Source organism: Bidens hawaiensis, unplaced genomic scaffold (assembly GCF_021521415.1).
Source record: "Bidens hawaiensis isolate Kalapana, Puna unplaced genomic scaffold, B.hawaiensis_p1.1 tig00008321_1, whole genome shotgun sequence".
Classification (NCBI taxonomy): Eukaryota; Viridiplantae; Streptophyta; class Magnoliopsida; order Asterales; family Asteraceae; genus Bidens; species Bidens hawaiensis.
Window position 1 is genome coordinate 594,186 of NW_027491591.1, and position 21,184 is coordinate 615,369.

Here is a 21,184-nt window from a genome sequence, read left to right on the forward strand (position 1 = left end):
GTTATAAGTATTAGTTATTATTAATATGGCACATATAATTATTATAATAATAATAATTATTACTATTAAAATTTATCAAACTATTAATAATATATACAACAACAAAAGTAATTATTATTATATTTATTATTACTACTACTATTATTAGTTTTAAGAACATTTCTCAATTGGTAATATTTCTATGTATTATTATCATCTTTATCTTATATATCTAAATATAAATATATATATATATATATATATATATATATATAACATTTTAAAATCATTATTATCATTTCTATCTTTATAATTAATAACATCATTATAAGCTTTATTATCTATTTATTTTTATAAAACCGAACTCTTAATTTAAACCCGTTTATTTCGATTTAATATTGGTAATTATTTAAAAGCCCAAATAAAATAATATTATTTTATTTTTAAATTGTCAATTAAGTACGAGTCCCTAATCATTAATAAACTAACCGGTAACCCGATTAACAACCGAACCTTCTCGTCCAATGTTTCAATGTAATTTCAACTAAAGTTCAAGTTCATTAATATATTTTATTTATTCGTTTTCAATTAGCTTTCAAGTCGGATTCGTTCGTGTCGTTTAAAAGCTTTCTAATTGTCGATCATTTATTATTTCCCGATTCGTCAATCGGGGTGAGTACTTTCATACCCCTTTTTCCATCTTCTGTTTTGGGGTGACATTTCATACTTATCAAACTAAATGCTTTGTTTACTTGAATCTTAAACCCACAAACGTGATTGTATACATTACTTAAATACTTGCTTGATTTGGTGTTCTATGCTATATGTTTATGTGTTTATCGCTTTCAGTCATGGGGGAAGTCTATAAATCCGTGATCTATCTGGTATTCTATTATAGTACGGTGTCGTTAACGTAATGCAATTAACGATATTCTATTAAATCCTAGACTACTTGGTAACCCCTTGTAGCTAGGTGGCGCTAACGTAATTCTATTAGCGATTGCCAATTTATCCAAGTTGTTGCTTTTATTTATTGTTTTTGTATACAAGTTTTGTGGCTTTTATTACTATATATTTATATGCTCAAACTTATGAATTGCTCACCAACCTTTGTGTTGACAAACTTTATTTTATGAAATGTTACAGATTTGACTTTTGTTGACTCGAGGACTTGATGAGAAACGTTACCAAGACTATTAGGGTATTAGTAAAACGAACAATATAAATGTTACTTGTATTAAATTTGTTTGTGTGAACGAGAGGTGTTGATTATTGATTTATGAAATAAATGAGTTGATTAAATATTGTCACGTTAAATAGTGTCTTGTGTATTTGTCCAATCACGTTGCACCCCGGCATGTTCCGCCTTTGGTCGGGGTGTGACAGTTACCATAAAATTAGACCAAAAATGGTTACTTTTCTATGCAAATAGCCCATTAGCAATCCATAAACTTCTCTAAGCTTTCATAAATCATATCAGAAGCTGTGACATGTTCCCTGGTTAAATATTCCAAACAATTGAATCAATAATTTCATATACTAACCTGCATGCAAACGGTTGAAACATAATCATGTCAGCATTCAGCAAGCTCTCTAGAAACACAAGGTGGGCTCCCGTATCCAACCGCTGTTACAATCTCGGGACTAAAACCCAACTCCTCAGGTATCTTCTTTCGGATCATTACAACTAGCATTGAAGCAATCGCGCCACCAAGTGAATGGCCCACCAGCCTAAACCTAAATCCCTGTAAACTCATTAGTATTACAGAACATATCACAATATTAACTTGTTTATATAAAAAGTAGATCGCTTTGTGTTGCAAGCAATCTTCAATGGTTGATAGATAGCATTTAATAAACATTGGAAAGATATAATATAATTTAGGAGATTTTAAAAGTACGGTCGCAAAATCATCCATTGCCCGACAAGCAACCTCAAAAGGGGTGACCCGTAAGAAACCCAAAGGATGTACTTGGGAAAACCCTAGCATGTGGAACTTTAGCAAGGCCATTTGAAAATCAGTAAGTGGAAACCAAATGTTCGCACACTCTAGGTTCTTCGTATACATCGTAATGAGATTAGGACGGCTTATAGCCGTTTCATGAGGTTCTGGTAAGATCGGAGATAAAGATAAGGGAATGCGATATTGTGAACACAGGGTGAGCATTTTCTCTTTAGTGAGTTCAGAGGTGATCGAAGACAAGCCCTCTCGGCTCATGATAGAAGAGAAGACGATGAAAAGTAAGGGTTAATAAACACTAACATGGTCGGGGAGTAAGGGAAGGAGAGATCGGCCGAGAAAGGGAAAAGTTGCAGGAGAATTATGGAAGACGTGAGAAAAGAGGGAAGGTGGGTGAAAAAGTTATGAATGATGGGATGATAAATCAGGGTTTAATTACCACATAGGGAGGCGTGTAATTAGATTAAGACCACACGTTTCACCGCCTCAACCTTTGAACTATAAATGGGGTTGGGCCGTGGTAGGCCCAAGGGAACGTCCGAATGGGCTACGCTTTTGAGGGGTCGTTCGCGGTAATAGGAATGCCAAATGAAAAGATGTGGGAAATGAGACAAGATCAAGACGGAAGGCAGACTCATAACAAGTCTATTACTTTTGTCATAAATAACAAAAATAATAGACTGGGGGACTTGAAGAGGGTACCTCAAACTTGGCCCAACAAAGCCAAAGTTGTCATTAAAGCAAATCAGCCCAAGAGAAGAAACCCAGCCCAACAAGCTCGATGTGTATTCGGACAAAGACCAGGTCAGCAATGTCGCAGACTGGAGGACTGAAGAGAAGCCAGGTCTGAAGCATCATGTACACTGAAGATACCTGGAGATGTCCAGCGGATAATAGCGAGCTCCCATCCAAAGTCAAAGAAGAAGAGAGACCGTTGGATAATAGGGTAGGGCTTAGTATTAACGGTCCGGGGAAAAGATTCCTCCCGGACCCTATAAATATGTACATTCTCTTTGTAAACAACAAAATATTCCAGGCAATAAGAACTATATAGCACTTTACGGTTGTCTCGCCCTAAAACCAACTAAGAACACCTCACACACCACTCACTCATTCATACTGTGATACTGGAATCAACCAAGGTTTCATTTGGGGTTTCTACAGATATATCATCAATTATTTAGTTTTTTGCAGATCGATACGGGTTACGTTGTATCTCTAACAGGTCAAATCAGGTTTTGTTTAATCTCTAACGAGTCAAAACCGGGTTATGTTTTATCTCGAATGAGTCAAACGGGTAAAACCAAAATATTACTCTAAAAAAGAAAACAGGTCAAACTACCTTATATATTAAACAGAAAATTACCTTCCAATTAGAATCAAAGACCGATCTTGACACCCTGCTATTAAAAAGGAAATTTTATAAGATATTAAGTTATAATGAACACTTAATAACAATGTCAAGTTGCTACTATTGCTATGATATTCTCAAAAATTGTTTCAACTGCACAGTACAAAATATGCAACATGTTGTTTTATGTTTTCCATTTTTCTTATAGAACTTTATTCATAAAACATAGCAATAAAAGAAGTGCTTCACTGTAAATATATAAAGAACTGCTTTACTATGAATATAAAAAGAAGTAAAAGTTAATTGTTTTATCTCACAAATAAGATCATCAATGTAATGTATATTTTTGTAACAATATATGCAAAAAGTTAAGAGAACAAAAAAGCTCTAAGTGTTTGTATTACATGTCTATAAACATTTAGCAATTCGTATACAAAGACATAAAAGTGAGGCGTCTAAATGTTTACACATGAACCTTATGGATTAAAACATGAACTATTAGATCAAAAGTATGAAATATTTAGAGGAATTGATGTACGAACACACGAAATAGGGCGTATGATACCTGTATACGTCGATTATGGATTCAAATAAGTGAATCGAGTAGGTTAAAGGTAGAATTCGAGAGTCAGGTCGTCGATTATGGTTTTGTTGCTGTGATAGATGTTGGTGAAATACTGTAGAGGATGTGAAACTGCCATGTAACTGCTGTTTAAGTGATTTAATTTTATGGACAATCTAAGGCTGAGAATTAAGGAAAAAGCCGTTGAAACAATATCATAAATTACTATCATAAATTACACCTGAAACTTAACATAAATTAATTTGGACATAAAAAGAGGACAATGGGATTTTGTTATTGGGCTGGACGTTGTATGTAGACTCTTGTGTTTATTCCTTTTACACCAAAATGTATGGTATCGTTACGTCACGTCGCGTCAGTGTCAGGTAGAGTTCGAGTATTTAATAACTTTTCATTCAAAGACACATGATAGTTTAATAAAAAAAATATTATCAATCCATTTTTGTTAAAATAAATAAAGAGTATGTGGATACCGAATAGTATTAGTTGAAAAAGACTTTGGTCCTACTAAACTTGGGCCTTTGGACGTTGCTATGTTAAAACATCTACAACAACCTTTTTTTACAAACAGTCGTATCAACGTCACGTCATATTTCAAACTTTTAACAAAACTCATACTTTCTTCACAACAACAAACCTCCACCTAACTATCCACATTCACCTACTTTCACAATTACGTAACATAAATCAAATTACTTTATAATATTTTTTTTAATACTTCGTATGTATTTAATGAATTTATGGAAAAATAATAATATTCTTATACTTTTAATGAATAACCCAAACATTTTTAAAACTTTTTGTTCATACTTTGTATTTTTCTAAAATTATGTACTTTGTATATAAACAAATTATTTTTGTAATTAAAATAAATGGACACAAGCATAATAGAAATGGTTATTTATACAACTTGTTTTCTACTAATATAATATTTGTTGGTTAGTGCCTTAATGAGTTGGTGGATATATATAGCAAGAATTCAAGAAAGCTATCATATATTTATTGGTTACGTGGAGTCTGTCTCTTATTTGTATCTGCAAACTTTATTTTTAACTCTCAACCAAAAGCCTATACCACATCGGTAAAGTTTAATATTCTTGTGTCAACTATTTCCAGTTGGATTCAGACGGTGCCACATTGGCACCGTTGTACATGCTCATTGCTCTCTAGAGGGTTCAGGGTTGGCTCCCTTCTTTTTCTTTTGCGTAATTAGTTATATTATTAAAATTATAAAATAATAAATGAGAGATCAAAATAAAAATTTAACCAAACCGTGCATTGCGCGGAACTCGAACATGAGTTGTTTTGATGGTTTCAGACACTACCAAGAGTTGATGTTAGTCTATACTTTATATATGTTCCAATAATTATGTTACATAACATTAAAACCCTTTATCACAATTAGCAAACAATATAACATATGGTTTTGAGTACAGAATATTGAGCCAAATTACATGATCACCTCACTGGATAACATGTTTCAACATGTGAACAAAGCAGCTAGTTATTACAGTTAGCTAGATGCAACCTGCCATAATAGAACGTCAATATCGAAATGTGAGAATGTTTAATTAAGATAATTAATTTTTCTTAATCTAATTACATCTTAAATCGTCGGTAAAAAAAATACATCTTTGATGTTTTTTTCCAAAATTTAATATCTTAATGGGAAAAAAAATAAATTTTCACAAAAAAAAAGTGTTTCGGTAAAACAACCCGACCTAATTTTAACATGTTACTTTACTCGTCCATTTTACTACCTCTAGAAACTAAAGAAACTAACCTGTTATGATCATAATCGATCCATAGTTTTCCATTTATTCAATAGTAAATGTAAGGCCCTGATGTAGGTTTTGATAATTAAAACAATTCAATATGATGCAGAAACAGGCCTATGGTCCGAGAATCTATTCTCAGTTCGTTTGTAGCTCAGTTGTCGTATCCCCTTTCCATATGAAAGTATACGGTCACACCTGAAGAAAACATATGGATTAGCAAAAGAGTATGATATAAGAATAATTAACGATTAAAATTAGATATATCGCTAAATTATGGCCATACCATGCGGGAGTGCGCCTACCAACTTTAGGGTCTTTGCCATAATATATATCTGAATTTGGCTCGTATTTGTAAGTTGGTGGAAAATTTAAAACGCCTTCTGTCCACTCGTCAAATGCTCCCCCTAATTTTAGCTACAAATTTATTGTAAATTTTTTAGGTAAAAATGAAAAAGTGCTAGTTAGATCAAACAGGTGTATTCAGGTTGTGTTTTGTTAGCTAGCATGTCAAAAGAGGTCAAATTTATGTTTTTTTTTTGGCTAAAATGGCTAACAGGTCAAAGGAGTAAAAAGTTTTCCAAATGTGTATTTTTAATACACACAACCTCATAAATTGCTTCAATTTTCATATCATAACGTACCTGATCACTCTCTTGCAGCTTGGACCATGGACTTTTGGAAATAAAATCACATGTTTCGTCATATGACAGATTAAACGGTAATTAAGATCTCCCAACCAAATAATTCGCCTGAAAAATTACAAAAGTAATTTATTTGAAGTACAGTATTAAAAACACATTTATCATATATCCAACTATCCAAGCATAGGTAAGCTTTAAATATGAAATTAGCAACAAAAAGAGAAAACAAACATATCTAAATACTAAACTTACTCATGATCTTTAATGCTCCTTGGAAGTGCTTCTTTTGACATTGAGTTAAAACATGTTCTTCTACATATATCTTCCACATCAGCATTCCTTTTAGCAAAATCAATGTCCCTTTCACCAGCTGATAAATGAGTGCATATGAAACAGAAATTTGTCTGATATATGGACATACTCACTGATATAGACCCCTACAAAAGAAACACAAAATCATTGCAAATAATCAACATCGAGTTATATAAAGAGAATTAAAAATTTTGATGTTTTACTTTTTAAGATCTTAAATAGTAAAATTTTCTAAACACTGAAAAAAAAAAATATTATGTTGTTATATTATACAACTTCAAACAACAAAAGTACATCAACATATCTTTTACAAATAGTTTACTACAAGTGCGCAGTTATCGTACTCCGCGTCACATAATCATTGTCATCCAAAATGTTTCTTAGTAACTTGTACTAAAAGTTTCAAAACGAAAGAAGAAACAAACCTTGTTACCTATGAAGCCTTTTTTACCACAACCAACGATTGACACATCTGTATTCTCTATATGCCTCCTCAAGCTTCTATGAGCCCAAATGGTAATAAAAATGCCAACCATTTGCTTGCTTACTATTTTGAAATATTGTGATTTTCTTTTTTGGTACGTATGAGAATCAACAAAGTCTTCTGCAGTTCCTTTGGAATCTATTGTTGCGGATTCGCTAAATGTGTATACTGGCACCTCAGTGTTGCTGTTACTTTCTGTTGTTGCAAAAGCGATACATTCGGATTTTGTAGGTCAAATATTGTTTAGGGTGTCACAAATGATGTTTTCCCATATTGGAATAGGACGGGTATCTTCCGAACCAATAACATAGCCAGCTTCCAAAGGTATGATTTCCTGGAAACTGCAAGGAAAGAATGTGTGTTAGGAGTAAAAATAAGTAGGCTTGCTTGTATGCAAAATATAATATAACTTTAAACATAAACCCAATTGAAATGAACATATTTTTGAGAGAAATAGAAAATTAAAACTAAAACATGGTGCCTACATATTCCATAAAATGCAATCTTGTTAGCTTCTTTGATACACACAAGATATAAGAAAATTAATCCATTTATTAATCCATTTTCTGCCTTATAAAGTTCTGTTTCCTTATCTTAATAGGTCAAGAGACAAGTTATGTATTATGTTGGATCAAATTCTAGTCAAATGGGTTGGTTGTTAAACTAACGCACGTAGAAAATTTGTGAAGTCCGTCTAAGGTTAACAGCGTCTGAGAGTTAGAAACGGAAATGTGGTTATCATTGAAGCATCACTACGTTTCAAAAAATATAAAAAGTTTAACCAAGACATCAACGATAATTGTGATAACAATAAACAAAACAAAGTTATTGTAGAAATAAACAAAAATACTACAAAGTTAAACAATAAACAAAACAAAGTTATACAAACTTCAATTCCCACCGTGGCCATACCACCCAAACTGAAATACTCGACTACTGCTTAGTCCATTAACATGTTTATTTATGTAATGTTTAATAAGCTATTATGTGTAATAGACCTACTTAAATGTATAATTGTGTCTTGGACTATTGGGTTCCTATATTAATATGTTATTGTTGGGTTTTAAAACAAATAAGGAATTTTAAGACATCTGCTGGTTAATTTAATTGTTTATATTGTTCTTAAATTGTATGTGTGTGCGCGCGCGTGTTTTAAAAATTTTGGACCCTTGCAAGATTGGCCGGGCTTTAAGCGACCGTAGAGGCCCGCAACGTACACCTCCTAGCCTGAGTCGGCGGTGGGAATAAGAGTATGTTCACGAAACTGAAAGACTGTTTTAGACTTTTAGTATTGAAACTAGAACTAATGAGTATGATATGTTGTTCACATAAGGAACAAGAGAAGTGAAGGTGTTCATAATGAGTATGATATGTTGTTCACATAGTGTAACCACTTACATATTTATTATCTCTCATACTTTGACTTTTTTGTCAGATTTAATCTCAACCACATATTCCAATCCATTTAATTAAATGTGTGGCCTAGAATTGAGTTCTTAAGTTCTTAAAACTCAACATAGGGGAGGGACGTAAAAGTTAGTGTAACCAATTACATATTTTTTCTCTCTCCTACATAATTTTGAGAACAATGTTGAGTTTTAAGAACTTAAGAACTCAATTCTAGGCCACACATTTAATTAAATGGATTGGACTATGTGGTTGAGATTAAATCTGGCAAAAAAGTCAAAGTATAAGAGAGAATAAATATGTAAGTGGTTACACTAACTTTTACGTCCGTTACACATGTGTAAAAAGTCGACTCGGTGCGTAAAAAATTCTGTAATTCTTTTACGTGTATGTAACTTACATTGTATATTACGCATGTGTAAAAAAATTCGAAAAAAAAATCGTTACACTGAGTTCTTTCGAGTTCTTAAAACTCAAAGGGGTTCTTAATTGCCCTATATATATATATATGATTATTCCTAGTGTGAATTATGTGTCAAAACTGAAGAAAAATGTTCTCGGTTTGGATCAAAGGGATTTAAAGAATCACCCAATTAAAAGATTTTGTAAGGCTTGTCAAATGGTTTTCCAATTACTTTATGAAACAACCAAGTGACATGGAAATTGAGCTATAGGATCTTTACATAATTATGAGAAATGGATACTACAAAATGGCTTCAACGAATAATAAGTGGTCCATAATTGCTTACAATTAAGTTGGGTCTACCAAAGGAGAATGGGGCTAATCTTATGCATGTTTATGTAAGCAATTCGGATTTTGGTATGGCGGTACACAGTGGCAAAAGAAAAAGGCAAGGAATCAAGAACCAAATGCTAGCATGGAACCAGAAGTAAACCATGTTACTTGTAAGGGAGGAGTGGAGGATGACCTATACTATCATGAGCGGACAAAAAGGAGGAAGGTTAGTGCCGTAAGGGATTTTCCTTCGGGTTGCGGTCTATGCTCGTGGAAGAAGATGTGAATGTTAGGGAAATTCAAGGAGGTGCTCTGTATGAAGAAGTGAAGACCTATATAGATGAAGAACATGAAGAAGGAGAAGACTTTGTTCTCCTTGAGGACTAAGAAGGTCAAGTAGAATATTCAAGGCACAAGATTTTGTATGACTCAATAAATGAATTAAGGGAGATTGATGTTGAAATTAATTTAATCCATTTTTGGGCTTACAAAATTCTATTTATATATGTAATTATGTTAATGAGTCAAGGCAATTCATGTAATATTATGTTGGGTCAAATTCTAGCTAGTCAAATGGGTTACTTGTTAAACCAAAGCCTATAGACGATTTGTGCAGTCCGCAAATCGAGTCAATAGGGTTAATGGCATCTGGGAGTTAGAAACAGAAATGTGGTAATCGTTGAAGCATCGCAACACTTTAGAAAAATTGTATATATGTTTCCTCTCTAGAAATCGTTTCAATAGCCTCCATGTAAATTAAGCTTCGTTATCGGTAGGATTCTATTAGCTATGGTTGTTGTAGCTTTACATAGATATAAACGAAGTCAAGTCTTCTAAATCAGTCTTTGGTTTTTGTGTTGCGGTCTTGAATACAAAAATCTTTTTGTGTTTTAATTATTGTTCTTGTTTTTCTTTTCGTTTTTTTAACGACCAACAAAAAAAATTATTAGCACGGAATAGCCAAAAGCAAAACCCGGCCGGGTAAATACAAAAATAGCTACAAATTGTTTTAAAGGTCACCCAAAGTATATTCAGGAGTTTACAACTTTCTAGCTTTATTAAACACCATATAAATAATTAATATGCAGTTATATTCAAAGTAAAAGGCTAAACTTACCCAAACACATATATGTCTGCAGGTTTCTCAGTATCAAACAATTCTCTGATATCCAAGTCCTCTGGTGGAAGTTGCCCTCCAATATTCCAAGTATGAGCAGATACTCTTAATTAACAACATATATCACAAGTAATAATCAATAAGTTAAAAGTTTTAAGGAGCCATTAATTATATTAGATCAACAATATGATGATATAACATGATATAAAGTTATAAACCAAAAAAAGTGTCTCAATGAGTGACATGTGAATCATATATAACCTGAGTTCCTTTGACTTAATGAGTGATTTGTAATCCATATTTGGCTCATAAGTCAACGCTTCTGTAAAACAAATTTACATGAGTAGCACAACGTACGGTTACAGCTGTAGTAGGTCTGTAAATAACTGAGTAAATAGTTTGTGAACTATTCTGAAAGCGGTTCGTTTGTATAAACGAAAGAATATGAACAAAAGTTTTGTTCATATACCTGAATAAACAAACACTAACTTATGTCTCATTTGTTGATTTATGTTCGTGAATTTTCGCTATTCTTTTAAGTTCTTTTATATTCGTTCATTTATGTCCATTGGTTTACAATTGCTTAAGTACTTCAGTTTACGTTCTTTTTTATATTCATTTAAATTTCTTTTTGACAAATTACAACTTATTCTAGTTTTAGTAACTTTTAGACCCTAATACTATTTATCACATTACTTTTAACTGGTTTAGCTCAATTATAGTTTATTTATGTTTGATTATGTCCATTCATTTTCATTATATAAGTTGTCTATTTATATTGTTAACGAAAGAACATAAATGAACATGAACATTTCACTTTTCTTAAAGAAGTAAAGAACGAACACAAACAAGAAACCTCGTTTAATTTCTATAATTGTTCTTGTTCGATCGTGCTTGTTCGGAACACGAACATGCCTGGTTTGTTTTCGTTCGATTTGTTTACAAGCGCCTAAACAACAGTACCAAGATTAACTTGAAACTAATTGTAAATTACTTGTTACACAAGTTTCGATGCAACATGATGGTCTAGTTTCCCCCATAACCAAATTTGTTAAAGGAGAATTTGTGGCCTGTGACAACTTGAGTAAACTTGAAAACTGAAACAATATAAAAAAACAATTAATAATTTTCTACTTAATTAATAAAAGTATGCATGCATGCATGCAGTTTGTAATTAGTACCTCTCGTATACCAAAAGCCATGGTTCTCTCTTCTAGCAAATCAATGTATTCAACACCAAGAATATTAAGCAGTGTGATGCATGTATCGAGCATTTCGGGTATTACATTTAGATCATCAGTGACGATGAAACATGTTGTGTTTTTCATGTTGCTCGCAAGAGGTAAAGTTAGGAACCTAAACAGGATTTCAACAAACTCGTGTTCTGCTTCCGCGAACATCACTTTCTTCCTCTTATTGTCCACAAATACTTTCAGCTGAACCGGTAATTTGCTTCCCATTATTAAACTAATAACAAGTAATTAACAACATCCGCAAAGATTATTTTGAGATTAGAACATATGCACGTGGTCTAAAAGCGATACATGTTTATAACAATATATAATAATAATGATAATACAGAGATAATTTACTTGATATTTAGTATGATTGCTCTTTGAAAGTAGCTTGCGGAATCCTCAGAAATATAAAATACCAAAAGGCAAGAATGTATATATTTATAGCTTCTCGGCTTTTAGGAATCAATACATTTTTTTGAAGTACGGCTTTTAGGAATCAATACTAAAACCAAGTAACAGGATTTCCACCTTGATTGTAATAAAGTTATCTTTACTTTTAAAAAAAGAATCATAGAATATGCTAATCTATGACATGTAAAACACCTCTTGGCCTGTCTCGCTTTATCTCTTGCAAACCAATACTTCTTAGATCGTAAACAGAAAATTTAAAAAACGGATGATAGTAGAAGCCACGGGGTCAGGCGCACCCCGTGAAACTTTTTTAGTATATATAAAATATAATCCCGAATGATCACACGAAATTTTGATACCGCATCCCATTAAATTTTTGACAACGATCTTTATAGAAAATGGGTACCATACACACCCTCAAAGACGCCCTTGCAAGATTCAGTCGTTATGTATAACAAAGTGCTTATACAGGTTTATATTTTGTGAAATTCAATCAAATACGGCAACCAATAATAGAACACCATTACATGAATAAATATGCGTATGAGCTATCGACACTACTAGAAAAGTGGGCTATTGCTACCAAAATTTTGCAACCGAAATAAATGGTTGCAAAATTTGCGACTGTTTTGCGACCAAAAAGAAAAAGATCACATATCACCGACCGAAGTCAACGCGGTTGCAAAATTACCTTCCAAACAAGATGCGGTGGCAAATTCAACGACCAAAGCAAATCGGTCGCAACATTTGCGACTGTCACTGTGGTCACAAAATAAATAAAAATTAAAATATCAATAAGTCTGTTTTCACGGATAAACCCTAGATTTCAATCCATAGTCCACATGCTCGATCGCTTTACCTAATGGAGATCTCCAATTTGATTTCAAATCTTAACTTCGTAATCACAGGCATAAACCCTACCTATCTTCCGTCAATTTTCGCCCAATTAACCGTCAATTGACTGCCTGTCCTCAAGGTTAAAGCGGCACTTGTACCTGATTGTGAAATGGCGGCAATGCGGCGGCGTTTGTGAAGTCAAAGTTTGCAGAAACGTAGTGCTTGGGTTGTTGCTCGGACTTTGGTACTTGTTTAACATCTATTGAATTAAATATCTATAACAAGCAGGTTCGTTCTATTATTCATTAGCTTTCAGTTTCTATTGTATGATATGATACGTTCATTTATGCTTCTATTATACCTGTGCATGTTTATCTACGTGTGGCATGTATGCTAAGTAATATATATGCTTGATTTGAAACCCTAGCTGTAACAATTGTAGATGCTTGTGAGAATTTATCGAATTAGGTTCAGAATAAGGCTCATGTTAGAGGAGACTGTCATAATTGTTCTAATTTCTGTTAATTCATCTGTTAATCAATGTTTTATAGGCTTTTAGTGTTGTATTTGTGTATAATCTGCCATATCTTTTTAATTTCATTCTCCGTGTATTTGCTAATCGAAGTTTTATGTGTTTGCTGATCAAATTTTTACATGCATTTAGTGTTGGATTTGTGTAAAGTCTATGATTTAAGTATACAGTAAGTTAAAATGAGGTGATATTGGGATCTATGATCTCTGTTATTAAAATAAGTTTTGGTAATGTGATCATCTAACATGCTTTTTATATATTAAATCTATTAACTCAACCATGGAAGCAAGAACCAATCTTAGGAGTTTGCTGAAAATTTTACCACCTGTAGTTTTTTGCTACATATATGTTTCAAGTATCCATCCTAATAATGATGACAAGGTTATTTTTCTAACTTAGATTAAAGTTGCTTAATTATTCTTTGCAGTTTATATATTTTTAGTCATGATTTTGTTTGTGATGTTATATATTTTATTGTTCCCCAATGTTGTAACCAACATTTGGGAAAATCACAGCCGTTTAAAGTCTTCAACATACAATCTCAGCCCTACAAAGTCCTTTGAAAGCTTCTAGAAGGGGCAGTTGTGAACGGTTTGGTTCTCTCTTTCATACGCTCCCACAGTTTTATTCATCCCCCACGTCTCCTTGTTCCAGTAGCTGGTAAGCGCTACAAACAAAGGGATTTATAAAGAGATCGATTAACGAAGAATTCAATGACAGATGCCTCCCTCAAGAATTAGCAGAAACATTTGACTCTGGAACGCACACAAGTCATCAGTTCAACACTAAAAGCCTATGTTCCATTCGATACTCTCCTCCCTGATCTATAAATTAATAATTATTGATTCACAACCGCATGTTTCAGTTTCTGCTCGAATTAAGCGTTTGTGCCATATCTTCAAGGTAACAACTCGGTGTTTTTTTGATTTATATTGCATTTAGGGTTTTTGCCAAGGGGCACTAATCAGCTACATCGGTTAATATTTAAAAGAAAAATATGTATTTGTTGTTTGATTTTTTCTCGTCATCTTTACTTGTATCAACAGGTTGAACATGTGAAATCTCTACTTGGAATTGAGGTGAGATTTTGAATTTATTAGTTTTATATCATTGACTTTAGCGTCTTTAATTATTGCAGAGCCAAGTTGAAATGAACATAAACAATTTTTAATGTTCATTGTTCTTGAGAGGACTGATTACAACATGGGAGCTCAGTAAATAAGAAAATAACTACTGCAGGAGTTTTATAAGCTATAACCCAAGAAATTGAACTACAAAACAAATGGAGTAACGTACTCAGGTAATATTCCATACTTAATATGTTGGCCTAACTCAAATTGCTAGACTTTTTGTTATTAATTTTTTGCTTTTTCGTATTTAGCATTGTTGGATTGCAGTAAGTAATCCTTCTCTATGTGCTCACATCTCAAAGTGGCTCGGAATATAATATTTGATCCATGATATTGTCATCTTGAATATGCATCAAACACTGACCTACAACAACAATGGATGACAATAATTTAATGTCCAACATGCTTTCCAAAACAGATTCGGGCCACATTGGGTTTGGGTAAAATGGGTAAATATAGTGTGTCAAATATGCTTTCTAAAAGTTTTATAGTTACAATGTTAATCTATTTTCTGAATATAGAATTATTTAACAAGGAGGTTTCATTCGTTAGAAAAATACACTCAAATCGACTCATTTATTAGTAAACGGGTCGAAACCGCAACCTCTTGTATTTACAATGTTCTTTTTTGCAATGTTTGGCTAAATAGATTTGTTTGATGTTTAAGTCTTGCTGATCAATTCATGGAAACAATGAGTGGAAACTTTTAATATATGTTGAAACCTTTTAAGTCAGTTGTGAAAGATTTGCACAAGGTTTTGGGAAACCACCTACACTTGGTATAATGTATCTTGAAAATTTCAAGTCAGCTTTTACCCCCTAATGTAACATTTCAAAATGCTAAGCCACATTTTTGATCTCATGTTGGCATTTGAATATCCTGTCATTCATAAGCATAAAATATTTATTCTTAACATACATAAGTTTGTTTTAATTTTATTATCTATTTGTTAATTCATATTTTATTTCTGCTTCAGATACCCACGTATAGGCTTCTCATTTGAGAATCACAATTACCTAAGTGGACTTAATTGACTCCTCAACAGTGGCATTATGAGGTAATTTAGTATCAGATTTCTTATGCTTCTATGTTTTTGAATAGACTTTAAATTTTTTTATTTTTTATAATTCAAGAATCTGAAAATGAACCGTGATCACTACGTGTCAAGGACGGCATCTCTCGGTGGAGCAAAATTGGTTCTTTTGCTATCACGAGTGAATCGACGGACGGACAATAAGTTTTTAATGACTTATGGACTATAAAGGATGTTTGGAAGGATATAAGTTCGGTTAAAAATGGGAAGGAAACCAGTACCCGAACCCTCAATTGGTAAACACTGTCCGTTGCCGACTAAAAGTTTAGTATTAACAGGAAATGAGTCAGGGTGACGAATCATACCTCGGTTGTCAGTGACATGGCGTTCGGCTCCGGTGTCCATATATTGAGTCGGGTCATTGTATTTTAGTTGCATAGTGTTGAAAGCTTGGCTGAGATCCGAAGGGCTCAACGCATCAAACCCGGTTGGTGAAGCTGTAGGAAAAACAGGTGCTAAGCCGTATAGTTGCTGACCTGGGTAACCCGTGTAGTGGGCAGCGGGTGTGTTTTGGGACTGATTAGGGCGCCATGTATTCTGAGTTGGGTAGGGGCAAGGTGGGGTATTCCATCAAGCCCACTGAGGGTACGGCTGGTTAGGAGAAGGAGGTGTGAAAGACCAAGGGGTCCCTGTGGGATTTCCTCGGTGGCTGCGACCTCTGCCTCGTCCTCGGGAGTTGTTTCTGCCCCGACCACGGCCCCTATAATTGGACTGAAAGGATGCCTCGTGTGATTGATTGCTGCTGTCCGATTGTGGCTGGGCTGGTGCAGTTTGGGAGGGGATGTTCTGAGCAGTCGGAGTAACAAGGACAGAAGAGGTCTGCTGTTGACGCGCGGCCTGACGGATGACTTCGTCGTTCAACATTGATCGGGCACGATCCCAGTCTGCATCCTGGGAGTTTATCAGCGAGGCAGTAGTGTCAAACTCAGGGGACAGGCCTCGGACCAGTTGCAGAACCAGGCGAGATTCACTGACGGGCTGGTCAACATCTGTTAATTGATTGGCGAGGTCTTTCAGTTGCTTGCAATAGTCATCAATGGAACTACAAGCGGCGAGGGTGAGATTCACGAATCTGGTTTCCAGGGCAGCAGCTTTTGCTTTCTTGTTGCTGAGGAAGATGCGTTCCAGTTTTAGCCAGGTGGTCCGAGCCGTGGCTTCGGTGTCAATGATGCGAGTGAGCAGGTCATCTGAAACTGTAAAGTAAAACCATTGGGAGACCAATGCATCCATCTCTTTCCAGGCGGTGAATGAAGGATCCGAGAGTTCTGGGGGTGGTGTGTCATCGATGTGATCAATGACACGGTAGGCAATGGAGTGAAACTTAAAAAGCTTCACCCACGAGGTGTATGTGATATTGGTGCCGTCAAGAGTTCTGATTTTAGATTGAATGTTTGCAACGGAATAAGCAGGGTGAAGGGTTGGTGGCGGCTTAGGGTTAGAGGATGAAGACTGCTGATCGTCTGTCGTGGTCATAATGGTGGCAGCAGTGCAAAGAAAATAGCCAGAAAAAAAAAAGGAAGGGGAAGAGGTGGGTGATTTTCAGAACCGAAGCTCTGATACCATAAAAGTATTTATGGTTGAGAATTCTTGATGATCTCCATTGATTTACAATACCCTTTAAATATGGAGATTACAATCGGTAAATTAGGAAACGATATATACAAATTATACACAATAAATAAGAGATTATAATCTATTCCTAAAATCAAGGCATAATCACTGCCGGGAATATTATTCGGTTAAGATCTCTTACTAATTTTTAGTTATGTAACGGGTCGAGTTTTATAATTATTAGGTGTAAGGGCAAAATATTTACATAACAGGTCAAGTCGTAAGATTACTTTAAATCTATAAGATGTGACAGATGTATAAGTACGGTATTGTTTGTATGGATAAATAGTTGAAGATATGATGAGCTGGAAGAGATTAATGTAGACAATAAGGATATAATACGAGTTTAATTAATTTCACTATTTCAGGGCTGCTTCCTCTGTTGCACTTTTGCTTTCGCATCAAAGTTCACTGAGGTGTTACTTTCTCTCTCATTATTTTATTTAGCTGATACAGTAAACATATTTTTTAAATTAAATATTATTGTTCGGCGTGTCTGAGTTTGTTTATACCGTATATAGTTGCCTGCTAATATGGTATAAAATTATATCGTGAAGCGTTCTCAAGCTCGCTATGTGAAGCTTCCAGACGTGAGCTCGTTTAAACTATGCTTATTCAACCTTTTAGCATCGATTAAGAAGAGATCGTAAGTTGATAACATAATTGCATGAAATAAAAACGAAATAAGCTCGTTTAAATTATGCTTATTCAACCTTTTAGCCGAGACTTGAGCTACTAGTTAGAAATATTTAACACCTTAATTCTCTGTTCCTTGTGTAGATTCTGAAAACTATTTATGCAACGTCTGGAAGCAAGAGATGCTAACATCCTCTGTTTTACTTCAGACTTTAGAGTATGGTTCAGATGCATCTCATCAAATATTACAGTCAATTTGCATGTTTATTTATGGGCTAACACTTGTTAAAGGTACTTTAATTTTAGTTTCAATATTCAATAATTTTATCTCACTTTAGTTACTGCTGGCAATTAGGTTATGTAAAGTTTTTTATACAAGGCTCATACGACATTAATTAATATTTGTAGCTGGAATTTAAATTGGCATTTTCTGGAAGCGTCATTAAAGGTAATCTTGATGTCAATCATTTACCAATTGGCGTTTAGAACTTAGAACTTGGATCAATGTGTTTCATTATCTAACGGGTCAAAAGTTTAAAGCATAAGCTTAAAAAGGACATCAACATGTCAAACGTGTTAATTGTCCAAGTCATATCTAATGCATGAAACCTCTTAAATAGTTTAAATCATGTTTTCTAAAAATTTAATATTACTATTGAAACATCATGAATTCGGGCTAGGCTTATAATGAACTGAACGAACACGGACATAGCATGTTCATGTTCGTTCGTTTAACTTTAAATGAACAAACAATCGAAAACAAACAATTGAAGGAACGAAAGTTTTTTATTTATGTTTGTTCGTTAAGTGAGATATGGTTATATATTTGTATAAAGTATTAATAATTGTTTGTTAAGCAGGCCACGAGGAGCAGAAGAAGATATTTCAGGAATATATTCAGGATTGTACTCATAAATGCGTTTACGAGATAGCGTGTATAGCTAGAATAACACATTTTTATATTTGTTTATAGAACTCGAATAACATTTTGTATTGATCATCTTTGATAGAAATTAATAGTTTTATTCGTGCTAGCATCTATAATTATATGATTTTACATTTTAATATTTATTTGCAAAAAATTGTTACTGCATTGTGTAAAAAATATCGTCAGGTGCAGGTTGGTTGCAAAAAAAAGTGGTTGTTGGAAGATTTGCGACCGCAACACCGGTCGGAACATTTTGCGACCGCTTCACCGGTCGAAACATTTTGCGACCGCTTCACCGGTCGGAACATTTGCGACCGATCACCGGTCGGAACATTTCTTGCCATCCTTCTTTGGTCCCACATTTGGGCCGGACTAAAATGATTTGGATAATTTTTTTAAACCTATCTGATGAATTTCTTGCCATCCTTCTCCGGTCCCACATGTATTCTTGGTCGTTTAAAAAGAAAGAGTTAGTTAGTCTATTGTTACTTTCTTTAGGGGTCGAACTTGCAATTAGCCTTTTCTGCAAGTCCCACTTATGCAATTTATAGTTGTCTTATCTATCTATATAAACAAACGAATCCTAGGGTTTCATACATCATTCTTCCCCCTTGGCTTACAAAACACAAATATTAACCTTAAAGGTTAAGGTTATGTTTGGTTTTTTATAAACAATTTTGTTCATTGATTTTGTTTTTGATTATCAATAGTAAAGTATTTCGATTAAGATGATGATGGAAATTGTTTTCCCTATTGGTTTGATCTGCCGGAATGATGGCAACAATGTATTAGCTCTATCTGATCAATCTATTCTTTTCTTTTCAAACATTTATATTTTATTATTATTATTAATTTGTGTTATGGAGAATGAAGTGATGATTAGGTTATTCCCTATTGGTTTGATTTGCCAGAATGATGGCTAACTTTAGTATTAGATCTACCTGATCATTCTCCACTCTTTTTATATGTTTTTTGTTCACAATCTTTGTTTTTATTTCAAACCTTTTTTTGATATTTTTTTCCTGTTTTTGTGGAATTTTAAGTATCCACATAGTTGGTATTAAAACTTTTAAATAAAATTTTGTGCACTTGAACACCAGATACGGATTTTTGCTGTTGTAAATGAAAAAAAATTATAACCAGTTTTGCAGAATCGAGTAGAGCTTATATATAATATAAACCTGAAATAAAACCGGTTTTTAACTGATGGATAATGAAATCGGTTTCTGGCTTATTATAAAACGTTAACTACAAGCCAAACATACTACTTTTTGAACTATGTTTATTTTTTAACAAGTTGAGTGTGTTTGAAAATGAAAATGCTATGGTTTTGCAAAATTAGTCGCCCTTGTACGTACCGGGTGTAGAACGTGTTCTTAAATGTTGGTTGAGATTAATTTTGAAAGAAATTAAAAACAACTTCTTATGCATTGTTTTCTACATGAGATTGATAATTATCTTTTAAAAAAGATGGTCCCACAACACTTGGATAAGACAATGGTGTTATGATCAAGTATTGGCTTAATGTGAACTTCAAACTTGCTTCTTAATGTTTGTAATACTTTGAGATGTAGAAATAGTAAACCGGATCAATTTAGCACCCAAGTAGTGAGCCTTTAGAGTTCTAGTGGAATGATCAACTCTGTGTGGTTGTATTTTGTAAGTTAGACGAGAGGCTCCTCCAACAGTAGTGGGATTGTGCAATTGTTTGTAGGATTACTTGGATCTGGTGTTTGGATGCAAACATGCTTCTTGTATCGAAGACGAAATATGGATAGAAAACAACATACTGAAGGGAAGGTATCTATAGTATGGAAAACTCACGTATGATCTTGGATTCTTGGATACATACATGCATTATTAACAATGGTCACATCGATAAAAACTGAGGTGACTGCCACAAATGACATGTTACCGAAAAAAAGAAAGATAGAACTTTACCTGGTTAACCAAAAATCAAAACAGTTTTATTTTAAAAACTGATTTATGCATTTCTACTCTAACATGTGACTCAGAATTGTAATAATCATGCCACGTTTCATATTTAGTGAGATTGTTTTGACTTAACCCGTTATGTTGCCATTATATAAAGGGATTATTTTACAAAATAAATAGTTACCAACTTTGAAAGTTGTTTCAATCAGGTCATTAAACTTTCATTTTTGTTCCAATCATAGATAATTTACCTAGATAGCAGGTAATCTAGGCTTTCTTTTAAATTTTTTAATGTTTTTACTTTAGATAATAACTTTTAAAGGTTGCGAAAATTAGTAAAAATGCGAAATATAATTTTAAAATTTCGAAAATTTGCAAAAAACAGTTCGGAAAATTGATGTTCGGGTTAGAACGGGTCAAAACGGGTTCCAGGTCAGTTTTTTTTAACCAACGAATCAGCGCGTTTTCAACACGTTACAGCTC

The 21,184-nt window shown here is 33.7% G+C and overlaps 2 non-coding genes and 1 pseudogene across 3 annotated transcripts; 2 read left to right on the top strand and 1 right to left on the bottom strand.

Annotated features, from left to right (window-relative positions):
• Positions 1-1,553: 1,553 nt before the first annotated feature.
• Positions 1,554-12,085, bottom strand: LOC143637511 (type IV inositol polyphosphate 5-phosphatase 9-like; annotated as a pseudogene). Its single transcript, XR_013154440.1, has 11 exons — positions 11,531-12,085; positions 11,344-11,446; positions 10,611-10,671; positions 10,350-10,454; positions 7,031-7,430; positions 6,546-6,730; positions 6,294-6,401; positions 5,936-6,066; positions 5,658-5,847; positions 2,814-2,932; positions 1,554-1,724 (listed from the first exon to the last, which is right to left on the bottom strand). The product of XR_013154440.1 is annotated as a type IV inositol polyphosphate 5-phosphatase 9-like (transcript).
• Positions 12,086-19,487: 7,402 nt separating this feature from the next.
• On the top strand, positions 19,488-19,574 carry LOC143637520 (small nucleolar RNA Z102/R77). Its single transcript, XR_013154443.1, has one exon. It is a non-coding gene; the product is annotated as a small nucleolar RNA Z102/R77 (small nucleolar RNA).
• A 57-nt stretch (positions 19,575-19,631) lies between these two features.
• On the top strand, positions 19,632-19,717 carry LOC143637521 (small nucleolar RNA Z102/R77). The gene has a single exon (XR_013154444.1). It is a non-coding gene; the product is annotated as a small nucleolar RNA Z102/R77 (small nucleolar RNA).
• Positions 19,718-21,184: the final 1,467 nt, after the last annotated feature.